The sequence below is a fragment of the Apostichopus japonicus genome, chromosome 18, assembly GCF_037975245.1.
Source record: "Apostichopus japonicus isolate 1M-3 chromosome 18, ASM3797524v1, whole genome shotgun sequence".
Lineage (NCBI taxonomy): Eukaryota > Metazoa > Echinodermata > Holothuroidea > Aspidochirotida > Stichopodidae > Apostichopus > Apostichopus japonicus.
Window position 1 is genome coordinate 13,471,368 of NC_092578.1, and position 19,574 is coordinate 13,490,941.

At 35.9% G+C, this 19,574-nt stretch overlaps 1 protein-coding gene across 3 annotated transcripts in view; it reads left to right on the forward strand.

Annotated features, from left to right (window-relative positions):
- Nucleotides 1-955: 955 nt before the first annotated feature.
- Nucleotides 956-19,574, forward strand: part of LOC139958720 (uncharacterized) — a 41,136-nt gene continuing 22,517 nt past the window's right edge. The window contains exon 1 of one of the 3 annotated variants that reach the window (XM_071956013.1): nucleotides 956-1,143. The gene's annotated coding sequence lies outside the window, so the exon portion shown is untranslated. Of the gene's footprint in view, nucleotides 1,144-15,882; nucleotides 16,184-16,255; nucleotides 16,810-19,574 lie in introns of those variants that run through there. The other 2 variants (XM_071956015.1, XM_071956014.1) reach the window with 2 other exon arrangements.

Below are 19,574 nucleotides of genomic sequence, written 5' to 3' on the forward strand. Positions count from 1 at the left end.
ACCAGGGAGTTCTCCCATAACAACTCCCTGATATAACAAACACAACGGCAAACCGACGATATGATTCATAATGTTAAAAGAAAAGAACGGGACTGGATTATGGACTTAATGAGGGGTGAGCTAGAGAAGAGGTGGGGGAGGGAGGTGGAGCTGGGGGAGGGGAGGGGAATGAGAATACAAAATAAGAGTCTTATCTCTTTTACAGTAGTGTAGAACTTTTTCACGAATTGGAAGGGTAAATTTTAGCTCAAAAATTCAAGTTTGTTGGCTTTAGCTGTTCATAAAAATTGGATGCAGGACGTGAAGGGGTAATATATATATATATATATATATATATATGTATATTATAAAATCCTTGTATCACCTTAATAAAAGTAAATGCCCCGACACCTAAACCAGTCGGGAGGAAACTATAGAATCCTCCCTCCCCACACCTTAAGGTGACATTCTGTGCACGTCTCCGTTCAGCAGGACACCCATTTTACTACTGATAGGTTTAGTGATCGATGTAATGCAAGCCGTTTTTCAATTTTTTCGCGACATTACGAGTTCAGACTAGAATACTTGCTTGTCATATTTCACTGAATAGTGAAATGACTTCTAATATTTTTGGAACACACGGAAAGGTCAACTTAATAAAATCCATTTCGGGGTACCATAGTTTAGGTTGTAATACTTGCGATATCACCACTTCAAATCCTTCGTGATTACCAAGAGGTTAAATATTTCGTTTTGTAAAGAGAAATTAAAGGAAACAATGACTCAATCTGCTGTTCGACAAAAAATCCTTTTTTTTTTCCACGCTGAACATTGCAAAATCTTTGTTGGCGCAATGTTTGACGTCAGAATTCGAGTTACAGGTAAGCGATAATAACAAGGGGAATTCCCTGTTTACACGTTTACTGCTGGTTGGTTTCCGCTTTTCGATCGATTGCTGACATTGGATACCATACGAACGTTACACAGGTTGAAACCCTTTTAATGCTTAACAAGAACTGTGCCTAGCCTCATCGTTGGTTACATGTCCTTTTAAGGACCTGTTAAGTACATATCTCAATACATGAATATTAGCTGATCATATCTTACGAAGAGCTTTGAAGAGAAAACGCAACCTTTCCTCCATTTGCAGAACACAGATTGAAGGTAAAAACATACTTGTCTATAGACTATAGATACTAACTAGTAGTAACGTTAGGCCTTAGTGCTACTATTGCTAGTGTTGTTAGACATTCCGTAGGCTACTTCTGGACATTGTCCTGCTATTGTTTTATGTTAATATTAATACTGTACAATACTTTCAATAAAGGGAGAATACCAACAAGGAACCAAACACATGACTCTTTTTGTAGAACAAAATAAAGCATTTGTCTTACATGTTAGCCATGGCTATCCAAAGTCATAATGTTGCCTAGAGGCTTTAGGCCCTTTGATTTCTGCCAGTGAGTCAAAGGGCCACATTTCGGAAAAGGATTTCAGGTATTCCATTCATTCGGATTTGACTGGGGTGGTAACAATGTTGACTAGGTTTGCCCAAGGTTTCTACTGTTCTGGTTGCAAGAGAATTAGGTACAACTACAGAATGCAAGGCCACTTGAAAGATTTACAGTATCCTAGCATTACGTAGTCTTGGCCAAGTGGTAGGTAATTCTCTTTTGTTGCGTGCAAACTGTACATGCCTCAGAGTCCGTTTCTGTCTACCATGAAAGTTCCTGCTCACTGTATTTTACATGCCGAGGTTGGCCAAGTCATTTGTAATCCTCTTTTTCTGGCGTGCAAACTGTACATGCCTCAGAGTCCGTTTCTGTCTACCATGAAAGTGCTTGCTCACTGTATTTTACATGCCGAGGTTGGCCAAGTCTTTTGTAATACTCTTTTTCTGGCGTGCAAACTGTACATACCTTAGAGTACATTCCTACCTACCACGAAAGTGTTGCCCACTGTATTTTACATGCCGAGGATCTGTCCAATACAAACGTCTTGGAAATTTCTCCAAAGATGGGTGTGAACTTATGCAAACCACAAAATCTTTATTCATATTATTGTAACGAAATTGCGTGTTATGTGAGATAATGTTTAGCGACCGTCTCGCAGTGTACAAACCAATCTAAGGACAAGTGATTGTTCACTGCAGGAGGCAGGGCTTGAATAAACATTTTGGGGGAAGTGGGCCCAATTGGCAAACCTGATTGTCTTCTTCGCTTTTCCGAAGCAAATCTACCAAAATCAAAGGAAAACATGAGATAGCTTGGGAGAAATGTGCAAGACCCTAGTATCAATCTAAAGCGTTGCCGCGAGCGTTCTCTGGGCAGTACAGCAAATAGATACGGGAAAATAGCTTTGTGAAAAAGAAAGGCACACTACTGTAGGCTGTACATGTATACTAGAGTCTTAGCAAGACTAAGCATTGGGATGTAGTGATGCCCAGTTGACTATAATTAAGATATCAACAGAATTCTATTGCACCTTCACATTATTTTCAGATTTATTTGTACTATCTGCTAGAACTAGAGTTATCAGAACTTGACCTCAATTTCTCAGCCTTGTATTAGATATCCCTACCTCTTCATCCGATCCTCTACTTCCAAATATAAGCGTTGGATTTAGATTCTCATAAATATACACAATGAACAAAACATTATAACCACAAAACTACTTCCAATATAGTAGCAACAGGGTCTATAGCAAGACTTTCTGCATCATATTTGGTAGCTCATTTAAAAGTCGACTGGGCGCCTCCGTAACCCAATCCTAGAATTGATCTCCGAAGTATTCCATAGATATTCCACAATCTGCTATGCCTTTCTTAAATTGTCTTACCACATGATTGATTTCATTTGAACCTGCTTATACTATCTGTAGACATTTGTCACATCTATTTGTCCAGGGAATACTTTATCTGGTTTTGCGTGGAAAAATGCTGGGCAAAAATGAGTTGAAATGATATACAGTATATTTAGTCCAAAGATTTAAATAGCACTTTTTTGCACATAAACCGCAGTATTTTGTAAGGAACAGAACACTTTTAAAGTCAATGTCGCAACATGTGGAAGTATTGGCTAGAGTGGTAGTAACTTTTACAGTTTACAACTTAGGGATCATTTGTATACTATTACAATTACTTTGAAAAGATCATAAAATTTGTCCTGTTTGCCACATTTGCTACATAAAATGTTCTTGTTGTGTTCACTGAGATAATAGCAGCAACAATTTTCCATTTTGGGACTTTCGCATACAGTACGAATGATGGCAATCTCCGCATCCGATTTGCCTCTGTAACTAATTTGCCAATCTCACCCCAGTGTAGATTGTAGTACAGGCAACACTAACTCTGTAAGCACTAAAAGCATCAAAAAGGGATATAATGCAATATTTAAAGATGTCACCTTTAAGTGTCAGGTTTGCAGAAAGAATCCTTAAAGTGTTAATTTCAAAATGTGTTTTGAACATATGTTTGAAGTGACACTGAGTGTCGGTGTGTGTGTGTAGTGTAGTTTTTCATCTCTCTAAAAGAACTCAAGTACAGTCTCCACCAGAAGCAAACAATTTAAAGATTACATTCGAGATGCAAGAGAAACTCAAAGAATTTGAATTGCTATGCAATCCCAGATAAATAATGTCTGTACTTCTATTTCTTACTGTATACAACATCAATATTACGATTGAAATTTTCAATACATTTGGGTTTAACGATGTCAGAATGCAAGTCATAATTGAAGTGTACAATATCATTTCCCTCAAAGATCTGTCTATCTATCTGTCTGTCTGTCTGTCTGTGGTTTGGAATGTTCTCCATTGTTCTCATGATCCCGAATGTGTTCATTGTGTTTGCACATTCATATGTAAGTGGGGATTTACTATGAACGTTGTTGCTCATGTATCATTGACTGTGCAGTTCCCGTGGCGATAGACATTCTATACGATCCCATTACATGCAGGTTTTTATGGCATTATGTTATGATTTGAAAATGCACATAGGGTTGTAGGTCAGTTGGTTGTATGGGGGATATAAGGGCACATCACTGCATGTTGCAATTGATCAACAAATTTAGATTGTGGCGATTGCTTTTATTAAAAGCTTACTGAACCTGGGGAAAAGAAAAAAAACGTTGTATGTATGAACCCATGAAACGGTATGAATGACAGTTCATTTTGCAGCTCTAAAGTTGCATGGAAGCTTGGACAAAAAATGACACCAGATGAGAGCATATTATGAGAGAAATTTATGTTTTTAAAGAAAGTATGGAATGAAAACTGACATGTTGATGATGTAGCTACTGTAACCCATTCTTACACATAACATTAACACAATGTTAGTAGGGACTACTGTTCCCTCATTCGCAGGTTTGCAGAAATCATTAAAAGTGCCGCCGTTGCCATTTAAGAAGTGCCTCTTTTTTAGTCGAGAGTACATTACCATGTTTGTGTCAGTAAAAACTTGCCTCTTTTTTTGTTTATTAAAGTGCTCTTATCACAGGTATGATGCAAGTTACTTAAATTTAAATTGAATAAAATTGTTAACTTTGAAACTTTTCCTGTCGATGTCAAACTTGTTTACCAACTAGACAACTACGATGTATATCAACTTGACATCTATTTTTTTTACCAGTATCGTACATATTTAAGAAAGGTGTAATTTGCAGCTCCAAATATGTATACACACGAACCACTTATATCAGATAAAATTAAGTGTCTATCAAATAAAACGTACATCACCTTATTTATTCAAGACTTATTAAAGGACTTCACCCTTTTTTGGTGATAATGTCTCTTGGCTTTACAAATTAGCACTGAAGAATGTATCTTACTCTTTTACTGTACAGAACCAAGTCTTAAATTTCTGCTGCTTTACTTGGTGGCGTTAGATATTAAATAATACTGGCATTATTTTTACACAAAGAGACATCTATGCGAGGAACAACTATATAATTCCTCCAGGCTATTAGAAAAATTTTGCTCTGTTTGCTAGATCTCCTAGATTAAAAATTATATCTTGAGAGCTGTCAATTTTAGTGAATCTGTGATGTCATATTTGCCACAAGCAGGGTTATAGCTAGGAGATTGTGAGTGCTGGTTAAATAAATTTGCGAAGCGTAGCGAGCGAAGCTCTCGCATCTCATGGCCGGGGGTCCAGGGCCCACTTAATGGTGATTTTTGCTACTTTTCAGATTACAATTGGTAAATAACAGAAAAAGCTGACTTTATTATCATGTTTTACGGCAAGGGAAAGATAAATTTGTTACTTTTGTTGTATTTCACAAGCATTTTACTATTTTTTTGTGCCGGCTAGTGGACTGTTTATTCACTTCCAATGCCGGCCGGCAGGCGTGAGTGGCGGTTACCACCGACCGCCGCCGGCCGGCGTGGCTATAACCCTGGCCACAAGGATCTAAATAAATCTTCCATTATGTTTCTCTTCATTGTTTTTTTTTTCCATTTCACATAATTTTCGAGGTAGATCAATTTATGGTAACATGGACTTGACACCAGACACCAATGCTATCTATTATATGGATAACTTTTAATAGCTTCAATATATCTTTGTTGCACCTGTTTGCAAAGCCTATCTCCACTCCAGAAAATAAATTATGACAATTGGAATAAACAAATAAAAAAGAACAAATAATGAAGTATTCATCCATCGCTGTTATCTCTATCGTACTGTTTATTCTAATTTGATGATGAATGGGCTTGTTTCCATCTGTTTATGGTAGTGCATGCCTGGTCATAGTGATATGGACTGCTGTATAGTTAATTATCTGACTAGTGGTTGCGCTTTTGATCAGCAGGACTCTGTTCTTTCAAAATACAATGTTCAGCATTTCTTCCTTATCCATAAATTTTTATATTTCTTTAGTATCTCAGTATATTTATATCATTGAAATTATAGTGAGTTGGAAATTCCAGAAAAGTGCAAAAATTTCGAGCCTCTGCCTGGATTCGAACCCGGTCCTCCCGCTTTACATGCGGACACCCTAACCAACTAGGCTATGGACGCTGATTGTATGTCCAGAGGTTCGAAACCGGTAAGGAGGTCGTAATTCCACTGTAGGCGTTTGTCACCTGTATCGAACAATACTAGTTCCATTTTTTGGTGACATATTTTGCCTTACTCTAGAGATCAAACATGATGCTAAACCAACTCGAAATCATTTGTGATTCATAAAGCCGGATCTCGAAAGAGATACTTTGAACACACTTAATGTTAATGCAATATATATATATATATATATATATGTATATATATATTTATATACATATTTATTTTATATATATAGGACTGGGTTGCTATGAATGCATATATACTTTTTTTCTGCTCTGTTTTACAACAAATGATGTCTTGAGTATAAATCAATTTCAAAAGTAAAATGACTCATACATATATTCAATGACTCAGCGTAATGATTCAATCCAAAAACATGACTCAATTCAGGATAATTAACGGCAGCGACTCGTCTCTACCTTAAGAATGAAGCTTGTGATATAACCCTGCCTGTGTGACTTTGGGTGTAGTAACGATTTTATCTTCAGTTATTTTGTTTTGTATTAAAGCTCGAATCATATCGCCATCATAAAGTAAGAGGAGAATATAAAGACCATCTGGGCTGAGAATAGCACCATTTTTTATCATGACGCCAAGCTTTTGACATATTATACTGGTTGGTAGTGTTGCATCCATTCTTTACATCTACGGTACCCATCTGATAACGTATAAAGCCATGAACATAGTCGTAATATTGGGTCTCAGACCTGATGTGAGAATGACGGAGTATTTTTAGGTCGTGGTAAATCAAATTTGTTTTGTGCTCAAGTTTCTTCCTTTATAGGCGGTACAGGTAACTTTAGTCTATTGGCTAGAGTAAGGATCTGTGCTGGTTGCCTGTGTTTTTGACAAAAAAGAGTGGGTGCTGTGCATACATTGGGCCTCTTGTCAACTCTTGTCATGCAGTCGTGAAATTTCAGGCAATTTACCTCCAAATTTGTTTGCGTTGTCAGGTGTTATCGTTCATTTGCTGTGGATATCATTCTAGGTGTGAATTGATGTAAAGCTTTGTTATACTATATATTTAATTGTGTACGTATTAGCCAACTGTGCAATTTTTCCATCATATCATTACTATGTATTTAATCAAACAGTGTGTATGTATGAAAGTTTGGTGTGTTTTACTTCACAATATTTAAGAGAAACCTTCATTCTAAAAGTAAACTTCCAATTAAAGTTAAATTCATATATATCTCAAAATCCTGTCCGTACAGAGCTGTAAAGGTCATCAATTTAATATTAAACCCAGATTTAACCTGCTAAAATTTGCTAGAATTCTTCAAGTTTAATTTTTTTTTTTTACTAGAAGGTTCTGACTATCACAATCATCCCCAGTCATAAATAAGGGTGGGATTAGAAAAGTTGATCTCTAGAAAGAAGAAAAAAATATAAACAATTGCTTTGAGGGTGCATGGTAGTGAAATATCAGTTGAAGTTTGAACATGAGTGACCATTATTTGACTTCTAGCATATTTTTAGCATATTTATGGCGGTAATACTGGCGGCCCTTAAAACAGCTGATGCTATTTAAGACATTGTAATGGCTCACACATCACCAAAATGTACATTGAAACATCATAATAGGTAATGATTGCTTTAATTGTTTGCATTTATAAAAGTCTCAAGAGAGTCTCTTTATTTTCAATACCAAAAATCTCAGAATTGTTTTTTCTTCCTATCTTATCGGTGAAGAAAATGAAATTATCGGTGGAGTTTTTGTCGTGAAGTTTAAAATATATAATATTGCACACTTGCTGCATGTGCGTGGAAGGAGAAGAGGTCTAAAACAGGTTTAAAAAACTGATTTTGGAAATTTACATTGACTTTATGAACTTTCCTCAATGCGAGTGACTTATCGCTACTCACCCCAAAAGTAATTTGCAACCGAGGGGGGGGGGGCATTCCATCCTTGACATCTTTCATATGTTTTTCAAGTTTAAAATGTCAATAATGATACTTGGGTTGAATTTATCAATTTGAATTTCATAGTCAGTGGAGCACAGGAATCTTAATTGCCTATTCATCAGTCATTGAACGTCATTTTCAGCTCGAGCCAATTTTAGAAAAAAAAAGTTTGTTCTTATTGAGACACGATCCCAGTGTAAAGATCTCAAAGGCATATTAACATGAGGGCATTAAACTGTGATTACTGTGAACTTTCGATAACCTTACAAGTGTAACATTTCTGCTAGTGAAGCTGAACCGAAGGTTGACTAATATTTTGAAAGAATAATTTTGCTTGTCTACTCAATAAATGCTCGCAAGGTGCATCTGTTGATAACGAAATCCGCTTCTAGCATATGGGAATGTGTTCGGGAAAGTCCCTTCTCTGGTCATGTTTTTTAATGAGTGCTGCAGAAACAGTCCACCAATGATTATAGCTTCATTTGTCACGAGAAAGTTTTTTAATCGATATCAGTCTGTGTGAAAAAAAAAGCCATTTATTGAGTCTGCTCGATGTTATTGCTAACTACGTAGGTAAATAAAGGAACCCATGTTGTGACTGTAAAGACAGCTTTTATTTTTTTGTTGGGGGGGGGGAGTGTTGAGGGGGAGGGATGATTTGGTAAACATTAGTACTAGTAAACATACCGTATGTCTGATACTATTCAATACAAAAAAATGTACTACTTCATTAGATTGGTTAGTAAAGTTTCTTTCAAATTAACAAAGACAAATGAAAACAAAATGTGGACTTTTTCCAAGTGGGAATTGTCAAATTATTGCATATATGATTATGTATATTAAAATTTATGGACAAGCGTCTGTTTGGAAACAATTGGAAAAAAATAATTCTGGGAATGTCTTCACTAAGGGTTCCTATGACGTAGATTGGTTGGATTAAAAACAGAATGTTTTGCTGTGAGTGTGCAACTATGTATCACTGCCGATTGCTTCAAGTTCATAAACTGAAATATAAATATATATATTTTATAGCTATCATATACTGTAGAATATCACAGAAACACTGCAAGTAGGAATTGAAAGCAAATTTGACCAGCTTTGCTTAGAACTGTTATATTTTCCTCTCTTATACTCCAAAGTCAAAAGTTATTTTGCCTCTAAGTGGACTATGCTTTGAAACCACAATCGAATCTACAGTCATATGTATTCTAGCAAACTGAATGGATCGTTTCTTGAAATCTTTTAGCGCAGAGAACATTTTACATTGATTCCATCTTTCATTTTCTGGAGTAAGTTTACGAAGGATTTATCTCGTCGTGATATCAAAAGTTTTGACCAACCCAGGGGTCTGTTGGAGTACCTAGCAGCTCCTTGTTTTAATCTGCAAGATACGAAACTTTTAAATCTCGTAGTATAACATGATTATTCAGGAAACTTGTCGATTTTAACCACCTCTGTATCTGTTAGTATGAGATTATAGGATATCTAATTATGCGTCGATTGTTATATAGCCTATTGAGAATGCAGCAGGATCTTACAAATCAAAACAAATTGCATCCGTGTTGAAACCTTTGTCTAATAACAGCACTTGTCTGTCTCAAGGATAACAAAGGTACATTATATTTGTGTCTCTGTGTAAGAAATGATATTATTCTGTGAGTTGTTAACGCCCAACAATTTTGCCCGAGCAGCAAAAATTGATAGCAGACATGTTGCATTTATTGTTAGATCCATGCAGGTGTGCCCAGGTTATTAAGTAGATGACCATAAAATAGGACTTACACAGTTTAATTGCATACAGTGCTCTGAATTGCGCAATTTTGCCTGAGCAGCAAAGACTAACAGCGTACATGTTGCGTTTATGTTTAGGTCCATGCAGGTGTGCCCAGGTTATTAAGTCTTACACAGTTTAATTGCATACAGTGTTCTGAATTGCGCAATTTTGCCTGAGCAGTAAAGACTAACAGCGTACATGTTGTGTTTACGTTTAGATCCATGCAGGTGTGCCCAGGTTATTAAGTCTTACACAGTTTAATTGCATACAGTGTTCTGAATTGCGCAATTTCTCATTCGTAGGTGTTCTGTTAAAAGAGAAAGCAAAATTTTGCAAATTTATTTTGTTTTCCACATTAGGTTTAAAGTGCTCTGCAAATTAATGTCATTAACTAACTGTGAAGAGGAGGAAATGGCAAAGATCAGATAGTTTCTGAGGGGAATATTAATTAGCCCAAAGTCAAACAAACGAGCTCGCATTCTCTCTCTCATGTCTTGAACTAATGAAACTTGGATATTTTAATCAGGATCTGGAGTAAAAATCACAAAACTCAGAATCAGATTTATATTCTAAATTTAAGCGCTCTGTGAATCAACAATGTCCTTGAATCAAATATGATGTTTATATGAAGTTTATTTTATATATGTTATAAAGCATATATATATTACATCATCGTGTTTTTAAATGCACTTGGAACTTCGTTTCTGTTAAGCCTTATAGGTGTTACCTGGAGGTTTTGAATCCAGAAACTCGGTTGTAAATGCACAGCACTAAATCACCGAGGATGGTACTATCGATCTCTCAAATTGCCCCTCAGTCCAGAGTTACTGTAGGTGATGATGAGCTACGTACTTTAAATGCACTGACAAAAAATATGATTCTTTTTCGACGAGTGGACATAAGTAGATTTACTTTCGATGTACCGTTAAACTCTTGCCTACATTTTAAAGTAGACCTTGAGTTTGACATTGAAACATTCTTTGTCAGCTCAGGGTGTAATAGGTAGTGTTGTTGTCAAGTACTATCTGAGAACCGAGTACGTCCGTGTACTTCCCTGTACTTCAGTTTCCAAGTACCATGTGTGCGAGTACTACAGAATTGTCGTATATGATACCCGGTACTGCATACTCTTTCATCCGAGTACTTTTGGCTTTTAATAGTAAACTGTGCAAGATCTTTACAAAGTTTATAACATGCTCTTTTTTTTTTGTGGGGGGGGAGGGGGCTCCCTGCTTTTCATTGTAAACAAATGATGTGATAGTTGAATATGCAAATTACATTGCTCGGAGCTTGTTATTGTTTACGCCAAACATTCAAAATGTTTCTTTGCGATAATGGAATGAGAAAGTGGCATTATTATAGCGAGCAACTTGAAGTGATATATGTACATAGAGTTATTACAGAGAGTTGTTAGACTGACGGTGGTACTATACAATCATGCGACTAATTGTTTGGTGCGTTCGCAACATGTCGCTCATTTATTCTCCGTCTTGGTAGTAGCCTTTAGGCATTGTACTTGTTAATTTACTTGGCTATATGTATGATACTGCCAGAAGAGAGACCTGTGAGTATAGTATCACTAGTTACACAGTAATTCTATGGAATGCCGATAGGGTCGAAGAAATATGCAGCTTCCTGTTGTAACGTCCGTTTCACGAAACTGTTTTTCTATAAGTACTCATTAAGTACTCATTCCGAACCAGTGGCATAGCCAGGGGGGACAGAGTGCCCCCCCCCCCACAGACATTTTTGGGGATGCAAAAAGCAAAGGGAGCAACAACAAACAAAATCTAAATGTCTTGAACCTGGGGGATTAGGCTTACGACAGGGGAGGGAAGACTACTAAGGAGAATGTAATAAAAGGTCACCTCAAAAATATGTATAAGTATGAGATGAAGTATGAGTAATTTAGCATCCAAGTGTGAGGAATAAATGATGAATAGGAGTACTCTTTGAGTACTACAACACCAGTTGATAGTACAGCAAATAAACCCATTATGGTTTTATACTTGGCATCAAAAGCAGCCTTTTATGTTCATTTGTCACTTTCCAAAAGTTTTATTACTAAGCTATCACATATTTTCCAAAATTCAGATGGAATTGAAAATAAACTGTAGTTATTAAAGATAAATCCATTTACATTTTGTGATTGTATGGATGGATGTTAACTAGTGAAGTCATTAGTGAAATTGCCTTAATGCTAATTGTCTGCAAACATTCTTGCATCTTCAGTGCTCAATGAACACACACTATGTTGGTTTAACTGCAACTGCTTGTAATGTTACTGTATGTGACCCTGTGTAGAAATAGCCAAGTTTATGCTATAGACTATCATATGTGTGCACTCAAATAATGTTACGCCTCGATGTCACATGTTTCGACAACAAGCGCTTATGGTACGAAGTTGCACTTGAATTGTTTCTGAGACTATCACGTTATATATAATTGAATCGTTGTTTTGATGACAAATGCGATGCGTTGAGACAAATTTGATGAATTTTGTGGGAAGCTAACATCTCTGATACTGAAAACAAGTTTTCATCTTACAGTGTGTTTGTTCTCTCCACTTTGAGAGTTGCTCATTTAAAATGTTTATTCATACCACAGTAATTTCTTTGTTGCTAACTTGCGTAAATTTTCGCGGTCCCTTTGACCACATGCTTCAGTCAATTATTTATCTTTTCTTTGAGACAGTTGTGTGTAAACTACTCACACATCTTCAAAGTAGCCATTGAAAGTTGAGTCTGTTAAAATCAACATTGTGAGAAAAGTTAGTTTATACAGTATATGCTATGATGGGAAAGGGGTCAGAACTGGCCAGGCTTGGGCCGACTTGATATAGTAGTTGGGAAAATTTGTTCAACTTTGAATAAACTTTTGAATAAAATTGCATAGGTAAACTGTTACATGGTAACTCACGACAGGGGTTCATAAAAGTTGTGAGCAAGTAGTAGGCCTGTAAGCTGGGGCTTGTTCTCGTGTCGTCGATATCTATACTAATATTTACTACGTCCGCATTTAAGGGGCTCATTAAAATCAGTTGAAAAGTGGAGTATTTTTATGCTTTGCAATTTTCTGTCTAGGCACTCATTTTACTTCATGTTGATTTCCAAAATTCACAACATATGCATGACGACCCATAACATTTTCACCAGATCTATCCTATTCCTATGTACAGTACAAGGGAGAACTGTATACCTAACACTAGTACACACAGTATGGTGGCTAGGCTGGCATGTACAGTACATGGTAACTAGTCTACAGCAAAACTTCCTGCTTGCTTCTGACTTTGACAGTCATTTTGTTGTTGTATATTAGTTAAAGGATTCATCATTTGATTTTTTTGTGCATATTATAGACCTATCACTAAAATGCTTCCGTCAAGTCGCGCACAAGCCACGGGTTGGTTAGGGTCATTTTAACTAAGTATTATGTGTTTCCGGTAGAGATATTTTGAGGTGCATGTTTTCATGGAGGACTCCAGGACTCCAGTTTTTCTGAACAGATGCCAACATTTTAAGGCGTTGCATCCTGAGTTAGCACCTTATAATAATGGACTATTTGGCAATGTCATTGTAATTAGACAATGTCAATGCAGGTTGTTAGGTTCATAGAAAAATGTTCTGTACATGTTGATAAGTCTTTGTCAGTTTACCTCTGTCATTTTTATTAAAAAAATAAAAAAAAATAAAAAAAATAGGGATTTATGTATTTTTGAAATGCTCCCAATTAAAGGAAAGCAATATGTTAAACTTAACATAGTGTTTTAATCTTACGATACATTTGTTGATTAGTTTTACATACTGCAGTTAGATTGGAGTTATTTCTTAAATTTTCAATGACGCTAAGAAAGATGTGGAAAGATGACTTACAGTAATTATAAATGTTGGTTTTGACATTAAATTAAGACCTTGAACCATTGCGTGCATCGATGTTATCCGTAGTTCAAACTTACTGCGTTGTGGAAACTTGTTTACCCTTTTAGAGTGTCAAATTGTTTGCCACTAGAATAGTATCCCTGTTCCCAGCTTAAAATGATCAGTTACTATGTGGCATAACCTCCCTGGATGTGAATAATGTGTAAAATTTATATATGAAGACACCTTCAATATGACAAGTTATCCATCCGTCCATCCGTCCATCCATCCATCTATTATTAGAGAAAACCAGAGAAATAAGATATATATATATATATATATATATCTATATATATATATATATATATATATATATATATATATATATATATATATATATAAACTTAATATACAACTGTCTGTACTAATTAAAGCAGTACAATGGCTTTACATTCTGCTTGACTAATAAGGTAAATTGGCTCAAAGTGTATTGACAGACAATTATCAACACAAGAAGATATTCTTACCTCTTTTATTAAGTAACATAGCAGATCCAAGACACACAAATAGAACATGTACACAATTAACATAAGACAAGAAGGTATTCTATCAGTTGAACTCTGAAAGTGTCATTCAGGATTTTATTGGGCTTCAAGAATTATGCTAATCATGCCCATATAAATTTAATGGACGGTTAATCAAGCAAGAAACATACTTTATTTTTCTCTTAGCTTCTTTCAAACAACATTTTTAGTTTCATTCAGATCCAAAACTCAACAACATTTTAAGCTTCATTCATATCCAAAACTCCTTTAAAGTGTCATTGAGTATTTCATTGAGCTCCAATAGTTATTGCTATAGACAGTTTACAGTTTGTTGTCAGGCAGAACTTAGTCAAACAAGAATATATTCTAAGCTCTGTTAAAGCAGCATTCAGGGTTTAATAGTCAGCTCATGGCATTATGCTAGCTACATGGCATAAACAGCATAAATGATAAAATGCGAACTAAGATACTGTATGTCCCAAGCTCCTTTAAAATAGCATTCATGATTTCATTGGTTACTATAGGCTTTCATTGTATTGAGAGTTCCCAATCAGCTGGAAGATTTTTTTAAAGCCCTCTACTGATTACATTGGTGGACTTATCATTATTCAGCCTCCAGGAATCTTAATCGCTTTTTGAAGTATTAAAGAAGAATACAAAATATAATGAATACCATATAATATCAAAAGTGTAATATTCAATTTTAGAAAAAAAATCCACACTATAGTTATTCCAAAATAAATTCACGCAAAACATTACATTGAGTACATAATCTATTGTATAGCTTCATTTCAATTATATGCGGGGGTTAAAAAGTGACACGCACTTGACTAATGCTAATGTGAAAGTGTTTGTGATAAGTTTGGCGATATTAGAAACAGAATCATTAAATATCTCATTAAGGACATTTGTGGTTAAAACAAAATAACAAAAAACAGAATCATTAAGTATCTAATTAAGGACGTTTGTGGTTAAAAACAAAACAGAAAACAAACAAACAAGATACTAATCATGTTTTAATGTCACCAGTAACAATCTGATTTAATTCCAGCTCCCTCTAGGTTTGTGGTAAATTTATTGGAAAATAGTTTCTCAAATTCAAACAGGATAAAAAAATTGGATCTTATACTGTTGTTAGAGTTATGTACTGTTGGAATCACTATTAAAGTACATTTCATTGAAAGAGAGCTTTCGAGAACCCACATAAACCAAAATTTATGAAGAAATGTGAATAAATATACTTGATGCCTTCTGTGGGAGAATCTATCATTTCATCATTCAAATAAGAAGCAAAAAAAAAAAAAAAAAAAATGAAAATGTCTTAATTGAGCTGTTGATAGAGTCCTACCGGTGCTGTTATAAAGTTGAATAACAGCTACCTATCACAACTTGTCATAAATTATAGTGAAAGCGATAGCCTAACTGTACAGTACATCATCCCATGGTCACATGCCACTAAGAGAGACTTCTTCTAACTCATACAAGCTAGAGCATTCTTAACGCATGAAACTCTAATCTATACCACTGCCACGAGAAAGAAGAAGATGAAAAAAGGCAAGCCAATTAAGCCATTCCTCCAGAACAGATCATACAAAACATGCTACAACCTCTATTCGTGATTGGGATTGTAAAGGGGAAACCCCTCTGTAGTTTTTTCTTTCATATGGACTAGTCCATTTATTGAACAGGGTTGATTACAATATGTATACAGTGTGTGTGTTTTTTTTTTATATGGGATTTTTTGAAGCTGTGTTGAGAAGTACATGCCAGGTGTAGAACAGAGGGGAGTGGTATATGCTTATTATTATGTATATCAACCCAGTTATTATCATCTGTTCAATTCTGTATCATCAATTTTAAACTTTTAAAAAGGGTGTAGTCTGCTGCAGTCTGGTTGAATTCTAGCTAGCCTACATAAACATTGTACTGAAGTCTCAAGATTTTTGACAGCCAGCTCATTCATACATGCATTTTCTGCATGTTGTGTTTCTCCATTGTTCCATGATTCTGAACAGCTGCATGGATCAGCAAGTTTTACAAGAAAAATATCGTCCAGCAAGAGGCAGGTTCTATTTTTGTCTTCATTCATTTCTTTTTCTTTTCTTTTCTTATTCTTTCTTTTCTCATATTTGGCTGCAGTAAGTATTTATTCAGAGGAAATAAAGAAAGAAACATTTTGAAAAGGAAATCTGCTGCAGCTTGTGTAAAAAGTGATGACATCAGCATGTCCTATGATAGGAAATGATGTGTTCCTTGACTAACTGGATTTAAATTAAAACTATACTAAGCAAAGGGTGAGCCTGTGTTTCTGAAAGCTGATATCATCACACTTGAGCCAAAAAAAAAAGTCAAAGGGCACAATCATGTGATGAACACATATATATTTTAAGGACTATACAGATATACAGCACATGAATGTTGCTAACCAATTGCAATGGAATGGAACAGGGCTCTTTTTTCTTTTACTAATGCATGCAGCCTTCGATCCATAATGGAAGATTGATATTTTTGTGTCGGGACAATCAGAGCTGGAGTTCATCTCCTTGCAGTTTCGAACTAGACTCTTATGGCCAGAGTAAAACATATTTTTGGGAGTAGTTTATAGTTGTAATTTATGTAAGACTCATGCTCATGCTTTTGGGATTTTTTGTGCCTTTCGGTGATCAATGGATGGAATCCTAAATTCTGGTAAGCCCTCTTCTTGTTTGTAATTAGTTCAATGTCGAGTGAATAATTTAATTATGCTGCATCTATGTGCCACGCGTACAGCTCAAACAACGTTATATTGCATGTTACTTATATACATTGCTGCATGTACTTGATTATAAATGTTTACAAATTTTCTTCTATAGCTCTGTTTAAAATTGATTGACAGGATTAATCTGTTTTAATTAGTTTATGAAAAGTGTGAATTAATACTAATTAATGGCTGAAACTGAGATTGAGTTTATTGTGGCATATAAATTGGACATGATGTTGTGGACATACCATGGGTACTGCAGTGACATAATCTGGGCCTTTATGACACTAGTTAGTGTTAGTCACATTTGCACACACTTATATTGCATGCAAACACAATTTTGATGTCACTGTGTGGGTCGTGTACAATACTGCACATACATGTACAACAATGTGGAAGTGTCACTGCCGCTCGTCCCATTTATATCTCGTAGTAAAATGTACGTAATGGCCATTATCTGCATAATTGTAAACAGTACAAAGTTTACACAACACTTCATTATCTATGGTCCAAAATTTACAGAGAGATGCGCCTGGCAAGTGGACTAAGTCACATGATATACTGACATCACTATAGATTGCACACTGTAGTAATACAATATAGTATCACAATAGTTTTCGCAGTATCGATAGTATGCCGCCCTCACTTTCGTAGTTCTTCCAGTGTACCCCTCTGAGTCATGAATGACCCTGCGTTCGGTTTAGGATTTCGGAGAATGGGAATTCATGACCACTTTTCCACGTGGCTCCGCGATATATGGACATTTATTTAAATATTAAATACGCGCTTTTCCTTAGAATTTACACCAGTGCTGATCTTTTCTTTACTGAAAGGTCACGACCCTCAATATTTGTTCTCCTCACTTATATTGTTTGTATCATTTACATATATTTAGTGCCGGATCCAATTTTAATTTTCTGCTGTAAATAATCAAGAACCTGTAAACTGTAATTTTGCGAGTCGTAGTTTAATGACTAAGTACGTACTATTATTGCCCCATAAAACCTAATACCCATATCACTAAGACACAACCAACAGTACTATGTTATCATGTGATATACAGCTCACTTTACCATTTATGTTGACTTTGGCGCTATATAAATGTCTTCTGATTGATTGATTGATTGATAAATGAACTGGTGACTGGACAGTGCTACATCACAGCTACTCAGTGACTAGCTGCAGAGTATAAGCACGCAGTGTGCTACACTAAACTACAGTACACTATGCACTGTACCCTATCTTGCACTATACACGGCACTAGACTTGTACACTATCTCCACCGTACAGTACCTGTATCAACTGAGAGACCGTGCATTAAACTGAGTAGAGCTGCCACATCACAGCTACGGTAGTTGCAGAACTATGTAAAGCTCACAGTGCACTGCACTATACTTATGCGTACACTATATACACACTGCACTTCATTCATTCATTCATTCACCTTTATTCCAGTATAAACAAGGATAAAAAATCATCAAGACTATAGGTTAGAACATATATGTTTAAGAGATTAAGAAAATAATATAATCAAATTTGTTACAAAAATTTATCGAAGAGTAACAAAACCGCACACTATCAGTGATGCCTTGCACTTGAGAGAGCACTTAACAATAAACTGGTGACTCTGCATTGCAATGTCACAGTGATAGTAGCAGCATGTTAACTCACAGTACACTACACTGCACTACTATACTACACTATACAGCTACACTATACAGCCGCACTATCCCACAGGACAGTGCCTGTCAACCAAGACTCCGCACTTCACCACAATAAAATGTTGACTCCGCTGAATTGCCACATCATAGCAACATTAGCTGCAGTATTAAGCTGACTCTGCACTACACTATACTACAGTATATATAGTATACTGTTATGCGTAATTGCACACGTTTTATTAACAGTTTGCCAGATGATTAACACTGTTGAATATTTAAAGTGCCACTAAAGTTTGTAGGCAAAAGATTAATGAATATTCACGGAAACTGAATGTTAGCAAACCCTACAACTATATGTTAATTAAGTGAGTGCGTATAGCTGATCTGATCGGTGGTCACTGTGTAACTATTTATATAGCTAGAGGTGATGTCAGATCTGGGTTGATTTAAAGGCTAAAAACTAAAACCCACGGATACTACCGTATCAATTAAATCCATACACACTTTATTTACTCTAGTGCTGAGGTCACAGTGTAAACTGTTTTGCAGGTTGTTTTATTGTACTTGGAATCATCATTAAGACCTCTCTAATTTTGGTCTTAGCTGTGTTTGCACTCACGAGTGAACTAAACAGAGTTGTCCGCAGAAAGGACTGGACGGGGGGAAGGTCGTGCAATGATTTCCTTTTAAATGGTTTTGTTTTCACACGGTTTAGTTTGTATCATCAGGAACATTTTGTTATCTGTCTCGGCCCATATGTGATTTGCATAGAGATAACAATAGGCACTGCACCTGACATCAACTGTTACCTAGAGATGAGCCAATTAGGGCGCTCCAGCATTTCAAAGGAGGGCGTTGTCATAGCGGCCCTAATGTGCTCGATATTTACCAGTCATCTAACAATCTCTAAATTTAAAGTCACACGACTGAGTGAAAGCGCCCACAACTTGCAAACTAACCTGATGAAATTAGCACCGTTGAGATCTTGGTGATCGACTTATTCACGGTTTCATTTGTACAGTTTTGCCAAATGAAGACATGTTCTAGAAATC